The 21,329-nt window shown below is 39.5% G+C and overlaps 1 protein-coding gene across 1 annotated transcript in view; it reads left to right on the plus strand.

Moving 5' to 3' along the window:
- Positions 1-21,329, plus strand: part of DGKK (diacylglycerol kinase kappa) — a 252,654-nt gene that overhangs the window by 144,000 nt on the left and 87,325 nt on the right. The gene's annotated exons all lie outside the window — the stretch shown is intronic.

Raw genomic sequence — 21,329 nt, forward strand, 5'->3', positions numbered from 1 at the left:
GTCCATGCCAGAATCGGTTGCTTTTGTTCTTTTGAATGTGGGTCGGTCTCTTAGGTGTGAGATGGTATCTCATTGTGGTTTTGATCTGAATCTCCCTGATGATTAATGATGTAGAGCATTTTCTCATGTGCTTTTTTGACATTCGGATTTCTTCTTTGAGAAAGTTTCTGTTCATTTCATTGCCCCCTGTTTTGATGGGGTTGGATGTTTTCTTGACTGGAACGATAGCACAGAGGTAGGGCGTTCGCCTTACAAGCGGCCAACATGGCCGACCCGAGTTCGATTCCTCCGCCCCTCTCGGAGAGCCCGGCAAGCTACCGAGAGTATTCGATATGCCAAACACAGTAACAACAAAGTCTCCAATGGAGATGTTACTGGGCCCGCTCGAGCAAATCGACGATCAATGGGACGGCCTTTACCAATGGGATGTTTTCTTCTTGGGGAGTTCAACCAGTACTTTGTATATCCTTGATGTCAACCCCTTCTCAGATGTGTATTCGGCGAATATCCTTTCCCATTCTGAAGACTGTCTTTGTATTTTGGTCACTGTTTCTTTTGAGGTGCAGAAGCTTCTTAGTTTAAGATAGTCCCATTTATCTATCTCTGTTTTCACTTTCTCGGCCAGTGGTGTGGCATCATTGAAAATAACATTAGCTTCAATGTCATGGAGGGTTTTACCAACTTTGTATTCAATGTACCTTATGGTTTCCAATATGATGTTGAGGTTTTTAATCCATTTTGATCTTACTTTTGTACATGGTGTTAGGCAGAGTTCTGAGCGCATTTTTTGCATGTAGCCATCCAGTGATGCCAGCACAATTTGTAAAAGAGGCTTTCCTTACTCCATTTCACATTTCTTGCACATTTATCAAAGATTAGGTGATCATATGATTGAGGGGAGATGTCAGTGTATTCTACCCTGTTTCATTGGTCTGCAGTTCTGCCTTTTTTGCAGTACCATGCTGTTTTAATTATTACTGCATTGTAGTACAGTTTGAAGTTAGGGAGGTTGATTCTTTCCATTTTCTTTTTCCGAAGAATTGCTTTAGCTATTCGTGTGGGCTTATTTTTTCATATTAATTTCAGGAGTATTTGCTCCATTTCTTTGAAGAATGTCATGGGTATCCTTATAGGGATTGCACTGAATTTATACAATGCTTTCGGTTGTATTGCCATTTTGACAATGTTCAGTCTCCTGACCCATGAACAGGGGATATCTTTCCATTTCCTCATGTCCTCTTTTATTTCGTGAAGTAGCGTTTTGTAGTTTTCTTTGTACAGGTCCTTTACTTCCTTAGTTAAGCTGATTCCTAGGTACTTGATTATCTGGGGCGTAATTGTGAACGGGATTGTTTTTTTCATGTAGCTTACTACTCTCTCACTGTTTGCGTATAGGAAAGGCATGGAATTTTGATTATTGATTTTATAGCCTGCAACTTTACTATACAAGTCTATTGTTTCTAGGAGATTTTTTGGTGGAGGTTATTGGGTTCTCTAAGTATAGTATCATATCATCTGCGAATAGTGAGAGCTTGATTTCTTTCTTTCCTACCTGAATGCCCTTAATATCTTTTTCTTGCCTAATCGCTATTGTAAGTACTTCCAGTACTATATTGAACAGCAGTGGAGAGAGTGGGCATCCTTGTCTCGTCCCTGATCTTAGAGGAAGGCTCTCAGTTTTTCCCCATTGAGGATTATGCTTGCTGTAGGCTTGTGGTAGATGGCTTTAACTATGTTGAGGAAAGTCCCCTCTATACCCATTTTGACTAGGGTTTTCATAATAAAGGGGTGCCAGATCTTGTCAAATGCTTTCTCTGCATCTATTGATATGATCAAATGCTTTTTATCTTTTCTTTTGTTGATATGGTAGATTATGTTGATTGATTTCCGAACGTTAAACCATCCTTGCATCCCTGGGATGAATCCTACTTGGTCATGGTGTATGATCTTTTTGATGAGTAGTTGGATTCTATTTGCTAGTAGTTTGTTGAGTATCTTTGCATCTGTGTTCATCAGGGATATCGGCCTGTATTTCTCTTTCTTTTTAGTATCTCCGTCTGCTTTTAGTATCAGGGTAATATTTGCTTCGGAGAAACACTTAGGAAGTGTTTCTGATATTTCAATTTCGTGGAAACGCTTAAAGAGGCTTGGGAGTAAGTCCTCTTTAAAGATTTGGAAGAATTCACTATGGAATACATCCGGGCCAGGACTTTTGTGCTTGGGGAGACTTTTTATTACCATTTCAATTTCCTTGATGGTGATAGGTCTGTTCAGGTATTCCAGGTCTTCTTGATTCAGTCTTGGGAGTCTGTAGGAGTCTAGGAATTTATCCATTTCCTCGAGGTTTTGATGTTCCGTGGCATAAAGCTTCTCAAAGTACTCCCTGAGCATCATTTGAATTTCTGTAGTTTCTGTTGTAATGACCCCCCTTTTCATTTCTGATTCGGTTTATTAGTTTTTTCTCTCTCCATTTCTTTGTGAGTTTTTCCTAGAGGCTTATCGATCCTGTTAATTTTCTCGAAGAATCAGCTCTTGGTTTCATTGATCTTTTGGAATTTTGGGGGGGTTTCCATCTCGTTAATCTCTGCTCTGAGTTTTATTAATTCCTTCCTCCTGTTCTGGTTGTGCTCCTCTTGTTGGTCATTCTCCAAGCTCTTAAGCTGTGAGGTTAGGTAATTTATGTGGGCTCGCTCCTCCTTCCTGAGCAATGCTTGTAGAGCTATAAACTTTCCTCTTAACACAGCTTTTGCTGTGTCCCATAAGTTTTGGTAACTCGTGTCCTCATTTTCATTCGTTTCTAGGAATCTTTTGATTTCCTCTTTGATTTCCTGTCTAAGCCACTCGTTGTTCAATAGCGCACTGTTTAATCTCCAGGTGTTTGATTTAGTTTTCTGTTTTTGTGTGTGATTTACTTCCAATTTAAGTGCATTATGGTCTGAGAAGATTGTTGATACAAGCTCTATCTTCTTAATTTTATGAAGGTATGTTTTGTGGCTCAGCATGTCGTCTATCCTGGAGAATGTTCCATGTACGCTTGAGAAGAATGTATATTCAGCTTTTTGAGGATGAAGTGTCCTGTATATATCTACTAAGTCCCTTTCTTCCATTGTTTCCCTCAGATGAAGTATGTCCTTGCTAAGCTTGAGTCTGGTTGATCTATCAAGATGTGACAAAGTGGTGTTGAAGTCTCCCACTAGTATTGTGTTGCTATTGATGTCTTTTTCCAAATCTATGGGCAGTTGTTTTAAGTACTTTGCTGGTCCCTCATTAGGTGCATATGCATTTAGTATTGTAAGTTCTTCCTGTTGTACAGATCCTCTGATCAATAAGAAATGGCCTTCACTGTCTTTTGTGACCTTCTTCGCTCTGAAATTGATGTGGTCTGATATTAGGATGGCTACTCCAGCTTTTTTATGGGATCTGTTTGTCTGTAGGATTGTTTGCCAGCCTTTGACTCTGAGTCTGTGTTTGCTTTGACTATTGAGATGTGTTTCTTGCAGGCAACAGAATATTGGGTTCAATTTTCTAATCCATCCTGCCACTCTGTGTCTTTTAATTGGTGGGTTTAGCCCATTGATATTGAGAGAGATTATTGTTATGGGATTTTGACCATTTTCTGTTGAAATTTGGTGTATTTGAGGGGCCTGTCTTGCCTTAAAGTAACCCATTTAGTTGTTCTTGTAACCATGGTTTTGAGTCTATGAAGTTCCTGAGCTGTTGTTTGTTCGTGAAAATGTGTGTTGTTTTTTTGTTATGAATGAGAGTCTCGCTGGTAAAGTATTTTTGGAGAGGCGTTTATTTCATTGAGTTTTTTCACTGTGTCCCACCACTGTTTTCAGGCTATGAGGGTTTCATCAGAAAAATCAGCTGTGAATTTTAAGGATGCTCCTTTGTAAGAGATTTCTTTCTTCGATCTTGCTGCTTTCAGAATTTTGTCTCTAACTAAGGTTTTGGTCATTTTGATCAGGATGTGTCGTGGGGTATTTCTATTCGGATTTCTTCTAGCTGGTACCCTTCAGGCCTCCTGAATGTGGTCACAAGTTTTCTTCAGCTCTGGAAACGTTGTAGCAATGATGTGTTTGACAGTTTCTTCTTCATAAAGGTTTTCTTCCTGTCCCTCTGGGACTCCAATAATTCTTATGTTACCCCCCTTGGCTTCATCACGATCTTCCCTTGCCATCTGTTCCCGAATTGTGAGTCTCTTTTCCAGTTTCTGCTATTTTCTGGAGAGTCTCTGAACTTAATCTTCGAGTTCACTGATTCTGTTCTTAGCAGCTGTTACTCTGCTTCTGAGGCCTTCCACTGAGTTTTTCAATTCGCCTACCAGGTTTTTCAGTTGTGACATTTCTGATTGCATCTTCCTCATTTCTGCCTTCAAATTCTCTTGTCTTTTATTGGCATTGCTTTCCATTGTTTCTTTTAGTCCCCTAAGCATCCTAAGTAGCTCCCTTCTGAATTCCTTGTCAGAGAGGTTGTCTAACACTACAGTGCTGTTGGTGTCTTCTGGGCTAGCCTCTTCAATAAGAAAGTTTGGTGGGCTTTTGCGTTGCTTTACCATTGTCACCAGTGTGATTTAGTCCTTCACATTCACTGTTACTATTCTGCTTGATAAGCAGAGTGAGTTGAGATAGGCTTATGAGTTATTGGCTACTGTGTTTCTAGTGCTTGAGCTAACATAGAGAAGGTTCCATCTATGAGGGTAGCTTATGGTTCCTATGGGATATGTTATGGGATAATAATTCGTGGTCGCTAACACGGCCACTGCTCCAGAAAGGGTTCCTGGCGCTGGGCGCTGGGCTGTACCTGGTTGAATGAGGAGAGAGTGCCCGTAGCCGTTCAGCTTTGTTGCCGAGAGATGGGCCTCAGTTCCCGTCCAACGCAGATCCAGGGAGAAAACAGGCTGTTCTAGGGGATCGAGCTAGCTGCACCTGCCCAGAGAGAGTCCCAAGCCCTGGGGGCAGGCTGTACCTGGTTGAATGAGGAGAGAGTGCCTGTAGCCGTTCAGCTTTGTTGCCGAGAGATGGGCCTCAGTTCCCATCCCGTGCAGATCCCAGATAGACTTTCTTTCCAAATGAAGCCTAAAAACAACAACCATGTGATAAATAAATCCTAATAAAACAACAAAGCAAACTAACTGTGTGAGGATGACTTCTGAATGACAATAATAATGATGCTCATTGATATTTAGAGACCAACAGAAAAAAACCCGAGAACTTAAACATGAATATTTAAAATGTTCAAACAAATACCATAGAGCTAATATATGCATTAATTGAACTTAAAAACACAATGAATAGGCAAAAAGTTGAATGGAAAAAGTAGAAAACTGAATAAATGAGCTAGAATAAAGGATACTGAAAGGCTATAATAAAGGATAATGAAAAGCAGTCAAGACCACCAGCAAAGAGAAAAATAATGTTAAAAATAAATGTAAAATAAAAGATTTATTATGTAAAATTAAAGATGTTAAAAGGAAAAGTACCCACATGATAGGGTATGAGAACAGCATGAGAACAGGGAAAGAACGGTATAGGAACAGAGAAAGAGGGAGAGACAGGATTATTATTCATAGAAATAATAAAGTAGTTTCCCAAAATAGGGAAGGTGGCAGATCCAGGTAAATAAGTGTTTGAAACAAAATAAACCTAAATAGGCACAAACCAGAACTCATTATAAAAAATGATAAAAAATTAATGACAAAGAAAAAATCCTAAAAGTAACAGAAAAATAAAAAAGTTGAATATAAGGTAACCCCATATGATCATCTGTGTAGTTTACAACATAAAACTTAAAGACAATTTCATGATGTACTAAAAATCCATAATGAACAAGACCTCCAACTGTGAATACTCTAACAATAGAAGTTATCTCTCAGAGTGGAAGAAGTAATGATGAGCTTTATAGAAATTTAACACATTGAAATTCATATTAATTAAGCCAAAATTTCAGGTAATACTACAGGTATTTCACTGGATGAAAATAAACCACATCTTAGAAGCAGTAAGACACCAGAAACAATATGAAGAGGATGGCATAAGTTATAATGGGGACTCTTAGAATAAGCTTGAGATTAATTTACTTTTGATTAAAAATTGGCTACTTTCTTAGAATTTTATGTGTAAGTCTCAAAATAATAACTTCAGAACAAAAATATCTAGAAGAATCAAACAAGTGGGCTTGGATAGGGTGTTTGCCTTGCACGTGGCTGACCTGGGCTCAATTCCCAGCGTCCCATATGGTCCCCCCAGAACTGCCAGAATTCCTGAGTGCAAAGCCAGGGGTAACCTCTGTGCATTGCCGGGTGTGACACACACACACACACACACAAGAATCAAAAAAGAAAGGGAAAATGGAAATAAGAATACCATTCAACTGGTAGACCTCACAATACAAGGAAATTAAATAGAAGGCATAAAACCATTATTTCAATAATCTTACTAAATTTTAACTTGCCAATCAAGTCATGGAGTGGTTGGCTGAGTAAGAAGGCATATGTAACTATCTGCTGTACTACAGAAAAAAATTTTGAGATCTAAAGCTAAAATATAGGCTCAACCAGACAAATTCAAAAGGGAAACAATAACTCAAATGGGTAATTAAACTAGATGGGTTTAATAGTTGGCATTCCACCTTCTTAAAAGTTTTCATATGCAGATTCTCCTCAAATGAACATGTTAATATTTCTTGGAGCTGAGAACATGTTAAGACCCAAATGATGTGTTAGTAACTCATTAAAATTGAAATAGTATCAAGTATCTTCTCTTATCAAAAACGAGAAATCAGTCACCAAAATAAAACTGAAGAAACATTAAACATATGAAAACTAAATAAACAGCATTAAACTTCAGCTACTTGATCAATGAGGAAATCAAACAATAAATTTTACAAATATGTGAATCTGGAAACAACCCGAATGCCCGAGACCAAATGATTGGTTAAAGAAATTTTGGTACATCTACACAATGCAATACTATGCCACTTTTAGAAAAGATGAAGTCATGAAATTTGCCTATAAGTGGATGGTCATAGAGAGTATCATGCTAAGTGAAATGAGTCAGAAATAGAGCTACAGACATAGAATGACTGCACTCATTTGTGGAATATAAAATAACATAATATGAGATTGACACCCAAGGACAGTAGACACAAGGGCCAGGAATATTGCTCCATAGTTGAAAGCCTGCTTCATGAGCTGGGGGAGAAGGCATCTGGAATAGAGAAGGGATCATGATAAGTTAGTGATGGCTGGAGAGATTGTTTGGGATGGGAGATGTGTACTGAAAGTAGAAAAAGGACCAAATGTGATAGTATCTCAGTATCTATACTGCAAACCATAATGCCCCAAAGTAAAGAGAGAATGGTGGACATTGTCTGCCATACAGGCAGGGGGAAGGTTCGGATGGGGGGATACTGAGAATATTGGTGGTGGAAAGTGTGCACTGGTGGACGGATGGGTATTTGATTATTTGTATTACTGAAACTCAAATATAAAAGGTTTGAGACTATCTCATGGTGATTCAATAAAAAATATACGTGAAAACCAACAAAAGTGAAGTCACGAGCTATCAGAATCTATGGTATGCAACAAAAGCAGTACCAATAAAAAATACAAAGTAAGCTGCTCATTTGAAACAATAAGTTTCAAAAATAAATAATTTATCCATTTCAAGTAAAAATAAAACATTGGCCTCTTCATCCCCAATGTGGTGCTGGTCTTCTTCCCCTCCAAGGTCAGTTAAGCCGCCAGTATTCGAACCCGGGACTTGGCTTTCACCGAGCAGGCGCCCCGGGCATCCTCTAGGACCCTGGGACAAAAGCAGCCCTGAGCCTCATCCTCTTCATCCCCAATGTGGTGCCGTTCTTCTTGCCTTCCCAGCTAGTACCCCCCCACACACACACCAGGTTCCATTGGGTCGTAGCCTCTTCAGAAGTGTGTGTGGCCTCTGCTGTAGAGGGCGTGGCCTAATTTTCAGCAGGCGGCTGCTCACTTGGCCACAGATAGTTTACACATACCAAGAAATCTAGTGTGACTTCTCAGTTCCCATAGCTACACAACAACATAAAGAAACAATGCAAATCCCCACCACTTGGAGATGAAGATGAAAAGAGGACAGAAGCCTCATTAGGTGCCACTCACCTAAAGGACATGTCTGAGAAAGAATTCAGTTATGAAGTCATGAAGATGTTCAATGAATTCAAGGAAACAGTCAGACAGATATCCAGTAACATGACAGAAACAATCCACAAATTACGGGATGAAATGAGAGCAGATGGGGCTGGAGTGATAGCACAGCAGGTAGAGCGTTGCCTTGCACGCAGCCGACCTGGGTTTGATTCCCAGCATCCCATATGGTCCCCTGAGCTCGGCCAGGAGTAACTCCTGAGTGCAGAGCCAGGAGTAACCCCTGAGCATCGCCAGGTGTGGCCCAAAACACACACAAACAAAAAAAAGGAAATGAGAGCATAAATTTCATGCATAAAAGATTCCGTAGATGAAATAAAAAACTCAGTCTGTGTCCTCAAGAGTAGAATGACCACAGCTGAGGAAAGAATCAGTGAGCTGGAAGATCAGCTGCACCACGCCAAAAGACAACAACAAACAATGGCAAGAGACCTCAAAATAGCTCTAGAGCGAATCAGAATCCTAGGAGATGATTCCAGAGCAACAACATTAGAATCACTGGAGTAGCAGAAGCCCATGGAAACAATACCAATGAAAAAGCCACGGTTAAACAAATCATTGCTCAAAAATTCCCAGAGATCGACAATGCAGCCATTCAGATTCAAGGAGCCTGAAGGGTATCAGCTAAAAGAGACCCTGAAAAAAAAAACCACTCCGAGACATATCATAGTTAGAATGATAGATGCCGCCGGTAGAGACACAATGCTGCAAGCAGCAAGTTCAAAAAAGGAAATCACATACAAAGGAGCACCCCTGAGATTCACAGCAGACCTATCAGAGGAAACCCTCCAAGCCCGAAGGCAATGGTGGGATATAGTGAAAAAACTCACCGAAATGAATGCTTCACCAACAATACTCTATCCGGCTAAACTCTCACTCAAATTCGAAGAAATGGTACACTATTTTGTGGAAAAACAGCAGCTCAGGAACTTCATAGACTCAAAACCAAGCATAAAAGAAGGACTAAAGGGGCTACTCTAAGAGAAGATAAACCCTACAGCGCAACAGACCCTTACAGAAAGATGACACAAAACACCATAACAATAATCTCTCTCAATATCAATGGCCTAAATTCACAAATTATGAGACACAGAGTGGCAAAGTGGATTAGAGACAGAACCCAACATTCTGCTGCCTACAAGAATCTCATCTCAACAGCCAGAGCAAACAGAGACTCAAAGTCAAAGGATGGAAAACAATCCTGCAAACAAACGGTTCCCTCCAAAAAGCTGGGGTGGTCATACTAGTATCCGACAACATAAATTTCAGGTTGAAAAAGATTAGAAGGAACAGCGAAGGCTATTTTCTATTCATCAAGGGATATGTACAACAGGAAGAACTCACACTCTTAAATTTGTATGCACCGAATAAGGGAACAGTTAATATTTAAAACAACTGCTAACATTTAACAAATTATGCTGGCAAAACTGGACGGCTACATGCAAAAAATAGGCTCAGATCTCTGCCTAACTCCAAGTACAAAAGTAATATCTAAGTGGATTAAAGACCTCAACACCAGGCCGGAATCTATAAGATACATTGAGGAAAATGTTGGCAAAACCCTTCATGACATAAAAGCTAATGGTGTCTTCAAAGATGTCACACCGCTGGCCAAGCAAGTGAAAACAGAGATAGACAAATGGGACTATCTTAAACTAACAAGCTTCTGCACCTCAAAAGAAACAGTGACCAAAATACAAAGACAGTCTACAGAATGGGAAAGGATATTCGCCAACTGCACATCTGATAAGGGGTTAATTTCAAGGATATACAAAGTATTGGTTCAACTCCACAAAAAGAAAACATTCAACCCCATCAAAAAATGGGAAGATGAAATGAATAGAAACTTTGACAAAGAAGAAACCCGAATGGCTAAAAGACACATGAGAAAATGTTCAACATCATTAATCATCAGGGGGATGCAGATCCCCTGCATGTGGTTTGCATCATCAGGGAGATGCAAACCACAATGAGATATCACTTCACACCACAGAGACTGGCCCATATCCACAAGAACAAAAGCAACCGAAGCTGGCATGGATGTGGCAAGAAAGGGACACTCCTTCACTGTTGGTGGGAATGCCGACTGGTTCAGGCCTTTTGGAAAACAGTATGGATGATTCTCAAAAAATTAGAAATTGGGCTCCTATTTGACCCAGCAATACCACTCCTGGGAATATATCCCAGAGAGGCAAGAAAGTATAGCCGAAGTGACATCTGCAATTGTCTGTTTATTGCAGCACTCTTTACAATAGCCAGAATCTGGAAAAAAACCTGAGTGCCCGAGAACAGATGACTGGTTAAAGAAACTTTGGTACATTTACACAATGGAGTACTATGTAGCTGTGAGAAAAGATGAAGTCATGAAATTTACATACAAGTGGTACTACACGGAAAGTATCATGTTAAGCGAAATGACTCAGAAAGAAAGGGATAGACATAGAAAGATTGCATTCATCTGGGGAACATAAAGTAACAAAATAGGAGACTAACACCCAAGAATGGCCAAGATTAGTACCAGGAATTTTACTCCATGACCTGGAGGCCAACCACACATACTAGAGGAAAAGGGAGCTCAGATACAGAGGAGAACAACAAATAAAGGTGTTGGGAGGATCCTCCCAGAATGAGAGAAACATGCTGAAAGTAGACTATAGACCAAACACAATTGCCACTCAATGTCTCTTTTGCAAACCACAGCACCCAAAAGGAGAGAGAGAACAGAGGGGAATTCCCTGCCACAGAGACAGGGTGGGATGGGGGTGATGGGGGGTGGGAGGGATACCGGGATCCTTGGTGGTGGGAAATGGGCACTGGTGGAGGGATGGGTATTTGATCATTGTATAATTGAACACAAACACAAAAATGTGTAAGTCTGCAACTGTACCTCATGATGTCTCACTATTAAAAAAATTTTAATAAAAAAAATAAATAAAGATCAGTGTAGATTTAAAACAAAACAAAACAAAACAAAAACAACTGCTAACATGTTTTAAGGAGTATATTGCTAGCAACACAATAGTAGCCGGAGACTTCAACATCGCCTTATCACCTCTAGATAAATCAACAAGAAGGAAACTCAACAAGGAAACATAGGCTTTGAAAGAAGAAATAGAAGAGAAAGGGCTCATAGAAATATACAGGGATTTACACCCCCAAAAGAAAGAATGTACATTCTTTTGCAGTGCACAAGGAATATTTTCCAAAATAGACCATGTGCTAGGACACAAAACATACCTCAATAGAATCAGAAGGTTAGAAATAGTATCACTATTCTTTTCATACCATGATGCACTGAGAATAGAAGTGAAGCACACACACGGAGAACCAAATCACGCAACTGGAAACTAAACAACTCAATGTTGAACAACGAGTGGATCAGGAAGGAAGTCAAGGACGAAATCAAAAGACACCTGGAAACAAATGAGAATGAAGACACGAACTACCAGAACCTAGGGGATGCAGCTAAAGCCGTTATAAGGGAAAAATTTATAGCTCTGCAAGCATTTCTCAGTAAGGAAGAAAGAAAACCACATAAACAACTTGACCTCACAGCTCAAGATCTTAGAAAAGGATCAACAAAAGGAGACCAAATCACACAGAAGGAAAGACATAAAACTTAGAGCAGAATTCAAAGCCATGGAAACCAAAAAAAAAAAAAATCCAAAAGATCAATAAAACCAAGAGCTGGTTATTAAAGAAAATAAATAAGATAGATAAACAACTAGCAAGAATAACAAAGAAAGAGAGAGAGAATCTTAATAAACCGAATCAAAAATGAGAAGGGGAATATTACAACAGAAACCAAAGAAATTCAAAGGATCATCAGAGACTACTTTGAAAGTCTGTATGTCACGAAACAAGAGAACCTAGAAATGGATAAATTCCTGGATTCCTATAAACTCCCATGGCGAATCAAGAAGATCTAGAGTACATGAATAGACCTATTAACATCAAGGGAACTGAAACTGTAATCAAAACAAAACAAAAGCCTTCCTCAAAACAAAAGCCTAGGCCCAAATGAATTGACTAGCGAATTTTTCCATCTAAACATTTAAGAAGGACCTATTGTCAGTTCTTTTCAAGCTTTTCCAGGAAAAAGAAGAAACAGAAACTCTCCCAAACAGTTTCTATAAGGAAACAAAGGCACCACAAGAAAAGAAAACTACAGGCCGATGTCCCTGGTGAACATGGATGCGAAGATTCTCAACAAAATACTAACAATAGAATTCAACAACTCATCAAAAAGATCATACACCATGACCAAGTGAGATTCATCCAGGAGATTCAAAGATAGTTTAACATTCGAAATCAGTCAACATAATCCATAATATCAACAAAAGAAAAGATAAAAAGCATATGATCATCATCAGAGACTGCTTTGAAAGTCTGTATGCCGCAAAACACGAAAACCTGGAAAAAATGGATAAATTCCTGGATTCCTACCATCTCCCAAGCTGAATAAAGAAGATATAGAGTACCTGAATAGACCTATTCACATCAAGGAAATTGAAACTGTAATCAAAAGTCTTCCCAAAAACAAAAGCCCAGGCCCAGATGGATTTACTAGCGAATTTTTCCAAACATTTAAAGAGGACCTATTGCCAGTTCTTCTCAAGCTTTTCCAGGAAAGTGAACAAACAGAAACTCTCCCAAACAGCTTCTATGAAGCCCATATCTCTCTAATACCAAAAGGAAACAAAGACACACAAGAAAAGAATTCTACAGGCCAATATCCCTGATGAACACGGATGCGAAGATTCTCAACAAAATACTAGCCAATAGAATTCAACAACTCATCAAAAAGATCATACATCATGACCAAGTGGGATTCATCCCAGGGATGCAAGGATGGTTCAACATTCGGAAATCAAACAACATAATCCATCATATCAACAAAAGAAAAGAAAAAAATCATATGATCATACCAATAGATGCAGAGAAAGTATTTGACAAGATCCAGCACCCATTCATGATGAAAACCCTTGCCAAAATGGGGATAGAGGGGACTTTCCTCAATATAGTTAAAGCCATCTACCACAAATCTACAGCAAACATCATCCTCAATGGGGAAATACTGAGACCCTTCGCCCTAAGGTCAGGGACGAGACAAGGATGACCACTCTCTCCACTACTGTTCAATATAGTACTGGAAGTACTTGCAATAGTGATTAGGCAAGAAAAAGATATTAATGGCATCCAGATAGGGAAAGAAGAAATTAAGCTCTCACTATTGGCAGATGATATGATACTATACTTACAGAACCCTAAAACCTCTACCAAGAAACTCCTAGAAACAATAGGCTTGTATAGTAAAGTGGCAGGCTATAAAATCAATACACAAAAATCCATGGCTTTCCTATATGCAAATAGTGAAAGAGAAGAAAGTGACATCAAGAAAACAATCCCATTCACAATTGTGCCCCAGAAAATCAAGTACCTAGGAATCAGCTTAACTAAGGAAGTAAAGGATCTGTACATAGAAAACTACAAAACGCTACTTCAGGAAATAAAAGAGGACATGAGGAAATGGAAAGATATCTCCTGCTCATGGATGCGGAGAATTAACATTGTCAAAATGGCAACACTACCAAAAGCATTGTATAAATTCAATGCAATCCCTATAAGGATACCCATGACATTCTTCAAAGAAATGGAGCAAACACTCCTGAAGTTTATATGGAAAAATAAGCCCCCACGAATAGCTAAAGCAATTCTTGGGAAAAATAAAATGGGAGGAATCAACCTCCCTAACTTCAAACTCTACTACAAGGCAGTAATAATTAAAACAGCATGGTATTGGAACAAAGGCAGAGCTGCAGACCAATGGAACAGAGTTGAATATACTGACATTTCCTCCCAAACATATAATCATCTAATCTTTGATAAGGGGGCAAGAAAAGTGAAATGGAGCAGGGAAAGCCTCTTTAACAAACTGTGCTGGCAAAACTGGATGGCTACATGCATAAAAGTGGGCTCAGATATCTGCCTAACACCATGCACAAAACTAAGATCGAAATGGATTTATGACCTCAACATCAGATTGGAATCCATAATGTTTATTGAACACAAAGTCGGCAAAACTCTCCATGATATTGAACCTAATGGTATCTTCAAAGATGTCACGCCACTGGCCGAGCAAGTGAAAACAGAGATAGACAAATGGGACTATCTTAAACTAAGAAGCTTCTGCACCTCAAAAGAAACAGTGACCAAAATACAAAGACAGCCTACAGAATGGGAAAGGATATTCACCAAATACACATCCGACAAGGGGTTGATATCAAGGATATACAAGGTACTGGTTAAACTCCACAAGAAGAAATCACCCAACCCCATCAAAAATGGAGTGAGGAACTGAACAGAAACTTTCGCAAAGAAGAAATCCGAATGGCAAAAAGGCACATGAGAAAATGCTCTACATCACGAATCAACAGAGAGATGCAGATCAAAACCACAATGAGATATCATTTCACACCACATAGACTGGCCCACATCCATAAGAACAAAAACACCCAATGCTGGCTCGGATGTAGCGAGAAAGGGACCCTTCTTCACTGCTGGTGGGAATGCCGGCTGGTCCAACCCTTTTTGGAAAACAGTATGGACGATTCTCAAAAAATTAGAATTTGATCTGCCATTTGACCCAGCTATGGCACTCTTGGGAATATATCCCAGAGAGGCAAAAAGGTATAGTCGAAGTGACATCTGCAATTGTTTGTTCATTGCAGCACTCTTTACAATAGCCAGAATCTGGAAAAAAACATGATTGCCCAAGATCAGATGACTGGTTAAAGAAACTTTGGTACATTTACACAATGGAGTACTATGTAGCTGTTAGAAAAGATGAAGTTATGCAATTTACATACAAGTGGTACTACATGGAAAGTATCATGTTAAGCGAAATGAGTCAGAAAGAAAGGGATAATCACAGAAAGACTGCATTCATTTGGGGAACATAAAGCAACAAAAATGGAGACTAACACCAAGGAATGGCTGAGATCAGTACCAGGAATTTTGCTCCATGACTTGAAGGCCAGCCACATGTGCTAGGTGAAAAGGAAGCTCAGACAGAGAAGAGAGCACCAAATAAAGGGTGTTCTGAGGACCCTCCCAGGGTGGGAGAAGCATGCTAAAGTAGTCTATAGACCAAACATGATTGCCACTCAATGCCTCTCTTGCAAAACACAGTACCCAAAAGAAGAGCGAGAGAACAAGGGGGAATACCCTGCCACAGAGGCAGGGTGGGACGGGGGGGATGGGGGGTGGGGGGGATGCTGGAACCCGTGGTGGTGGATGATGAGCACTGGTGGAGGGATGGGTACTTGATCATTGTATAACTGAAACCCAAGCACAAAATTTGTAAGTCTATAACTGTACCTCATGGTGTTTCACTAATAAAAAAATAAAATAAATTAAAATTAAAAAGCATATTATCATATCCATAGATGCAGAGAAAGCATTTAACAAGATCCAGCATTGGTTTATGATGAAAACCCTCTCCAAAATGGGGATTGCGGGGACTTTCCTCAATATAGTTAAAGCCACCTACCACAAGCCTACAGCAAGCATCATCCTCACTCGGGAAAACTGAGAGTCTTTCCTCTAAGATCAGGGACAAGACAAGGATGTCCACTCTCTCCACTGCTGTTCAATATAGTACTGGAAGTTCTTGCAGTAGCGATTAGGCAAAAAAAAGTTATTAAGTTTATTCAGGTAGGAAAGGAAGAAATCAAGCTCTCACTATTCCCAGATGATATGATACTATACTTAGAGAACCCTAAATCCTCTACCAAGAAACTCCTAGAAACAATAGACTTGTACAGTAAATTTTCAGGCTATAATATCAATACCCAAAAGTCCACGGCTTTCCTATATGCAAATAGTGAGAGGGAAGAACCTGACATGAAAAAAACAATCCCGTTCACAATTGTGCCCCACAATAACAACTACGTAGGAATTAGCTTCACTAAGGAAGTAAAGGACCTGTGTAGCTTCTGCACCTCAAAAGAAACAGTAATCAAAATACAAAGACTATTTACAGAGTGGGAATGCATATTCGCCCAATGCACATCTGACAAGGGGTTGATATCAAGAATATACAAAGTAGGGGTTGAACTCCGCAAGAAGAAAACATCCAACCGCATCAAAAAATGGGGTGACGAAATGAACAGAAATTTTCTCAAAGAAGAAATCCGAATGGCTAAAAGGCACATGAGAAAATGCACTAAATCACTAATCATCAGGGAGATGCAGATCAAAACAACCATGAGATATCATTTCACACCACAGAGACTGGCCAACATCCAAAAGAACAAAAGCAACTGGTGTAGGTGTGGCTGTGGTGAGAAAGGGACCCTCTATTTCGGTGGGAATAACGAATTGTTCAGCCCTTTTCGAAAACCGTATGGACGATCCTCAAATAATTAGAATTTGAGCTCCCATTTGACCCAGTAATTCCACTCCTGGGAATATATCTCAGATTGGCAAAAAAGTATAGTCGAAGTGACATCTGCACTTGTTTGTTCATTGCAGCACCGTGTACAATAGCTAGAATCTGGAAAAAACCTGAGTGCCTGAGAACAGATGACTTTTTAAAGAAACTTTGGTTCATCTATACAATGGAGTACTATGTAGCTGTTAGAAAAGATGAAGTCATAAAATTTACATACAAGTGATACTACTTGGAAAGTATCATGCTAAGCTCAATGAGTCAGAAAGAGAGGAACAGACGTAGAAGGATGGCATTCATCTGGGTAACAGAAAGTAACAAAATAGGAAACTAACACCCAAGAATAGCCGAGATAGGTACCAGGAGGTTTACTCCATGGCTTGGAGGCCAGCCTTACACGCTTTTGGAAAGTGCAGCTCAGATAGAGAAGAGAGGACCAAATAAAGGGTCTTGGGAGAATCCTCCGAGGACGGGAGATGCATGCTAAAATAGACTATAGACCGAACATTATTGCCACTCAGTGTCTCTTTTGCAAACCACAGCACCCAAATGTAGAGAGAAAACAAAAGGGATAGGATAGAGGCGGGGTAGGATGGGGGGATAGGCTGTGGAAGGGATACTGGGATCATTGGTGGTGGAGAATGGGCACTGGTGGAGGGATGGGTACTCGATCATTGTATAATTGAAACCCAAACCCCAAAATTTGTAAGTCTACTACTGTATCTTATGGTGTTTCACTAATTAAATTTAAAAAAAAATTTAAAAGAAAAATAAACAAACACATTCAGCCAGAGAGTTAATGCGGGGGTTAAGATGCATTCATTTCGTCTGACCATCCTGGCTTCAATTCCCAGAACAATATATGGTTTTCAATACCGACTGGTCTAGCCTTTTTGGATCACATTATGTTCGTTCCTCAAAAAACTAGATATTGAGCTCACATTTAACCCAGCAATACCAGTTTTGGTAATATACCTTGGGGCCAAAAACACATAGCAAAAACACCATCTCTACTCCTATATTCACTGCAGCACTATTCACAATAGCTAGAAGCTGGAAACAATCTGAGTGACCAAGAACAGACGAATGAATAAGAAATATGACACATCTACACAATAGAATACTTTCCAATTTTTAATAAAAATTAAATAATTAAATTTGTCTATAAATGGATGGACATGAGCCAGAAGGAGAGGGACAGATATAGTATGACTGCACTCATTTGTGGTATATAACATATATATGTATATATATATATATGTATATATACATCGTAGAAGACTAATATCCAAAGCCAGGGTAAACGGGGGCTAGAAGGACTGGTCAATGGTTGGAATCAATCACAAGTGTGTCTGGGTGAAGCTGATGGTAGGTAAGGTAGACAAGAGACCAATATGACAACAATAGCTGGAAATGTTCTCACAGAGCATGAACTGAGTCTTAAAAGTAGGTAAAACCTACCTACCTTATACTGGAAACCTTTCAGGATCCATATTGCAAAACACAATGTCCAAAATGGAGAAAGAAAGAGAGAGAGAAGGAAAGTGTCTGTCATTGAGGCAGGCTGGGGGTTGTATGGGGTGATTGCCTGTCTCATGAGCTGGGGGAGAAGGCAAACTCGAGACACTGGTGCTGGGAAATGTACACTGGCGGAGGGATGGATGTTGAAGCACCGTATGACTGAAACCTAATAGTGATCCTTTGTAAGGATCGATCTAACATTGATTAATTTTTTTAAATCTTAAAAATAAACATATAGTCCTCAGAAGACCACAGGAATAATTTCTAAGCACAGAGCCATAGGTAAGTCTTGAACCCCACCAAGTATGACACAGAAACAGAAAGGAAGAAGAAGGAAAGGAATAAAGGAAGGAAGGAAGGAAGGAAGGAAGGAAGGAAGGAAGGAAGGAAGGAAAGAAAGAAAGAAAGAAAGAAAGAAAGAAAGAAAGAAAGAAAGAAAGAAAGAAAGAAAGAAAGAAAGATTCCACAGCCACTGCCATGTAAATATCCCAGCATCACAGCTTCAGGACTAAACTCAAAAAAAGACGCCAAGTTAAGTCAATGAAATTCACAGGTACACCGGTCTCCAGGCGGAAAACTCTTGACACCTCCTTAGGAGGGGCGAAGGACAAGTCCCCACCCTGTTGGAACCTCCACAGACAGACATACCTACACCCCACATCCCCTTCCATACAAACGTTCCACCTTCACAGCTTCACAAGTAATCTCAGAAGAGATGCCAAGACGATGAAAGTCACAGGTACACTGGTTTTGAGAATGAAAGCTTCGGAGCCTTCTTGGAGGGGGCAGGCCAACAATGATTCCAGTTCTACAGATCCTAGAGCTCCTGAAGCATGCAGCCATATATGCAGCAAGCGTGGAACACCACCAAATTCCACAGTACTGATAGTTCAGTAGGAGAAAAACGAATTAAATGGGAATGTAACATCGAAGCCAATTAAGCTCAATAAGCAAAATAAATAAAAAGAAAGAAACAAACAAACCATTAAACAGCACAGAAGGATCAACTAAGGGAAAACAGCTCAGTAAATACTCAATGACTTTAATAACCCTGTTGTGAGATAGAACAATTGTCACAATTTTTCTTTTATTGAATTATATTTTGATAATTTCACTTACCGTTTTGTTGTTAAAAGCAATAGAAAACAAATTATTTTTTTCCTGCCATGGATGCAGAATTGGGACTTGGGACTTGGTTGATAAAAGTGGAACAGTGGTGGAGGATTGGTGTTAGGTCGCTAAATGTCTGAAACAGCTGTATCTTGAAAACATTGTAAATCGTAATGTTTAAATAAAGAACAATCTTATTTATAATTTCATCAAAACAAATAAAATATCTAACAAGAATAGCCTCTTCCAAAAGTGGGGCAAGAAAAATGGAAACGCCATTTGCAAAAATAATAATAATTAGGCCACTATCTTACATCATAAAGGTAAAGGTAAAGGTAAAGGTAAAGGCCCTCCCGTTGTTTGTCGATTTGCTCGAGTGGGCCCAGTAACGTCTCCATTGGAGACTTTGTTGTTACTCTGTCTGGCATATCGAATACATCACGGGTAGCTTGCCAAGCTCTGCCGTGTGGGCGAGATACTCTCGGTAGTTTGCCGGGCTCTCCGAAAGGGGCGGAGGAATCGAACTCGGGTCAGCCATGTTGGCTGCGTGCAAGACAAATGCCCTACCGCTGTGCTATCGCTTACATCATATGTAAAAATAAAGTCAATATTGAATAAAGACCTGAAACCATAGATTTAAGATGAAATAAAACATAATATGATAATCTTATGTGGAACCAACTGCAGCACAAGAAAAAATGGCAAAAATAAATGAGTAAAATAGATGCTTGAAAAGATGTGAAGAAAAGACACTCCTGTGCACTGTTGATGGAAATATAAATTGGTGAAGATACTATTAAAAATATTATGAAATTTCCTAAAACTTAAAAATATAATTTCCATGTTATCCAGCAATTACATTTCTCACAAAACACTAACCAAAAGATATATATTCATTGTAGAATCATGTAATAATCAAGATATAGAAAAAATCTGAGTGTCCATTAGTGAATAAATGTATTAAGAGAATATGATTTATTTTACATATTATACATATATATATAGAGAGAGAGATTTGTGATTTCCAGAGGCAGATGTGGGAGAAATGAGTGAAAGGGGGTACAAGATACAAACTTCCATTGACAAGCCCTTTAAGTATGTAATAGTACAGCAGGTAGGTTATTTGCCTTGCTCGCTGCCGACCCGGGTTCGATTTCTCCGCCCCTCTCGGAGATCCCAGCAAGTTACGGATAGTATCCCGCCCGCATGGCAGAGCCTGGCAAGCTCTCCGTGGCGTATTCAATATGCCAAAAACTATAACAACAAGCCTCATAGTTGAGATGTTACTGATGCTCGCTTGAGCAAATCGATGAACAGGAAGACAGTGCTACAGTACTACAATATACAGCATGGTGATTCTAGCTAATAACTTTTGTTGTGTATTTGAAAATTAAGCAAATAGATGTCAAAAGTTTTCATCGCAAGAAAAACTATAACTATCTATGTTTATGAATGTTAACTAGACTTTTTATAGTGATCATATCATAGTATATACATATATCCATTCATGATCTATATCTGAAATTAATGTTATGTGCTGATTTTGTCTCAATAAAAAGGAAATGAAACCCTAGTTGTCCTCTGGCTTTCTTTTTATTAACATTGCATAATCATTCTAGGTCCATGTTCTATAGAAATTGTGTGGTTGTCCTGGTAGGAGTGATTGTAGGTGTCAGAAACCTGGGCAAAATGGCCACTGTCAGGAAAGGCATCAGTGATTCAGTTCTGTCACTTCCCAATTGATCAACCTTGGGAATGCCGCGTCTGGCGCTGCAGGGCCGAGCCAGGGGAGGGCTGTCAGGGTGAAATCAGCACTCGAGTCACACAGGGTTCCGTCATTCAGGAGATGGCATGCATGCGTGCGTTTATTCAGAGCATAGGTACAGACTTAAGTATGTTTCCACAGCCCACCCAAAAGAAAGGAAAGGGGATGGGACATGGGAAAGTGGATGGGACAATGAGCAGAGCCATGCACCATTGGTCAGCCACCTGGTGACCCTTTCAACATAATGCTATTGGTCGGAACGACCTGCTTTGATATAGCTTTGACATATCTGCAAAGAT

The sequence above is a fragment of the Sorex fumeus genome, unplaced genomic scaffold (assembly GCF_029834395.1).
Source record: "Sorex fumeus unplaced genomic scaffold, SorFum_2.1 ptg000065l, whole genome shotgun sequence".
Classification (NCBI taxonomy): domain Eukaryota; kingdom Metazoa; phylum Chordata; class Mammalia; order Eulipotyphla; family Soricidae; genus Sorex; species Sorex fumeus.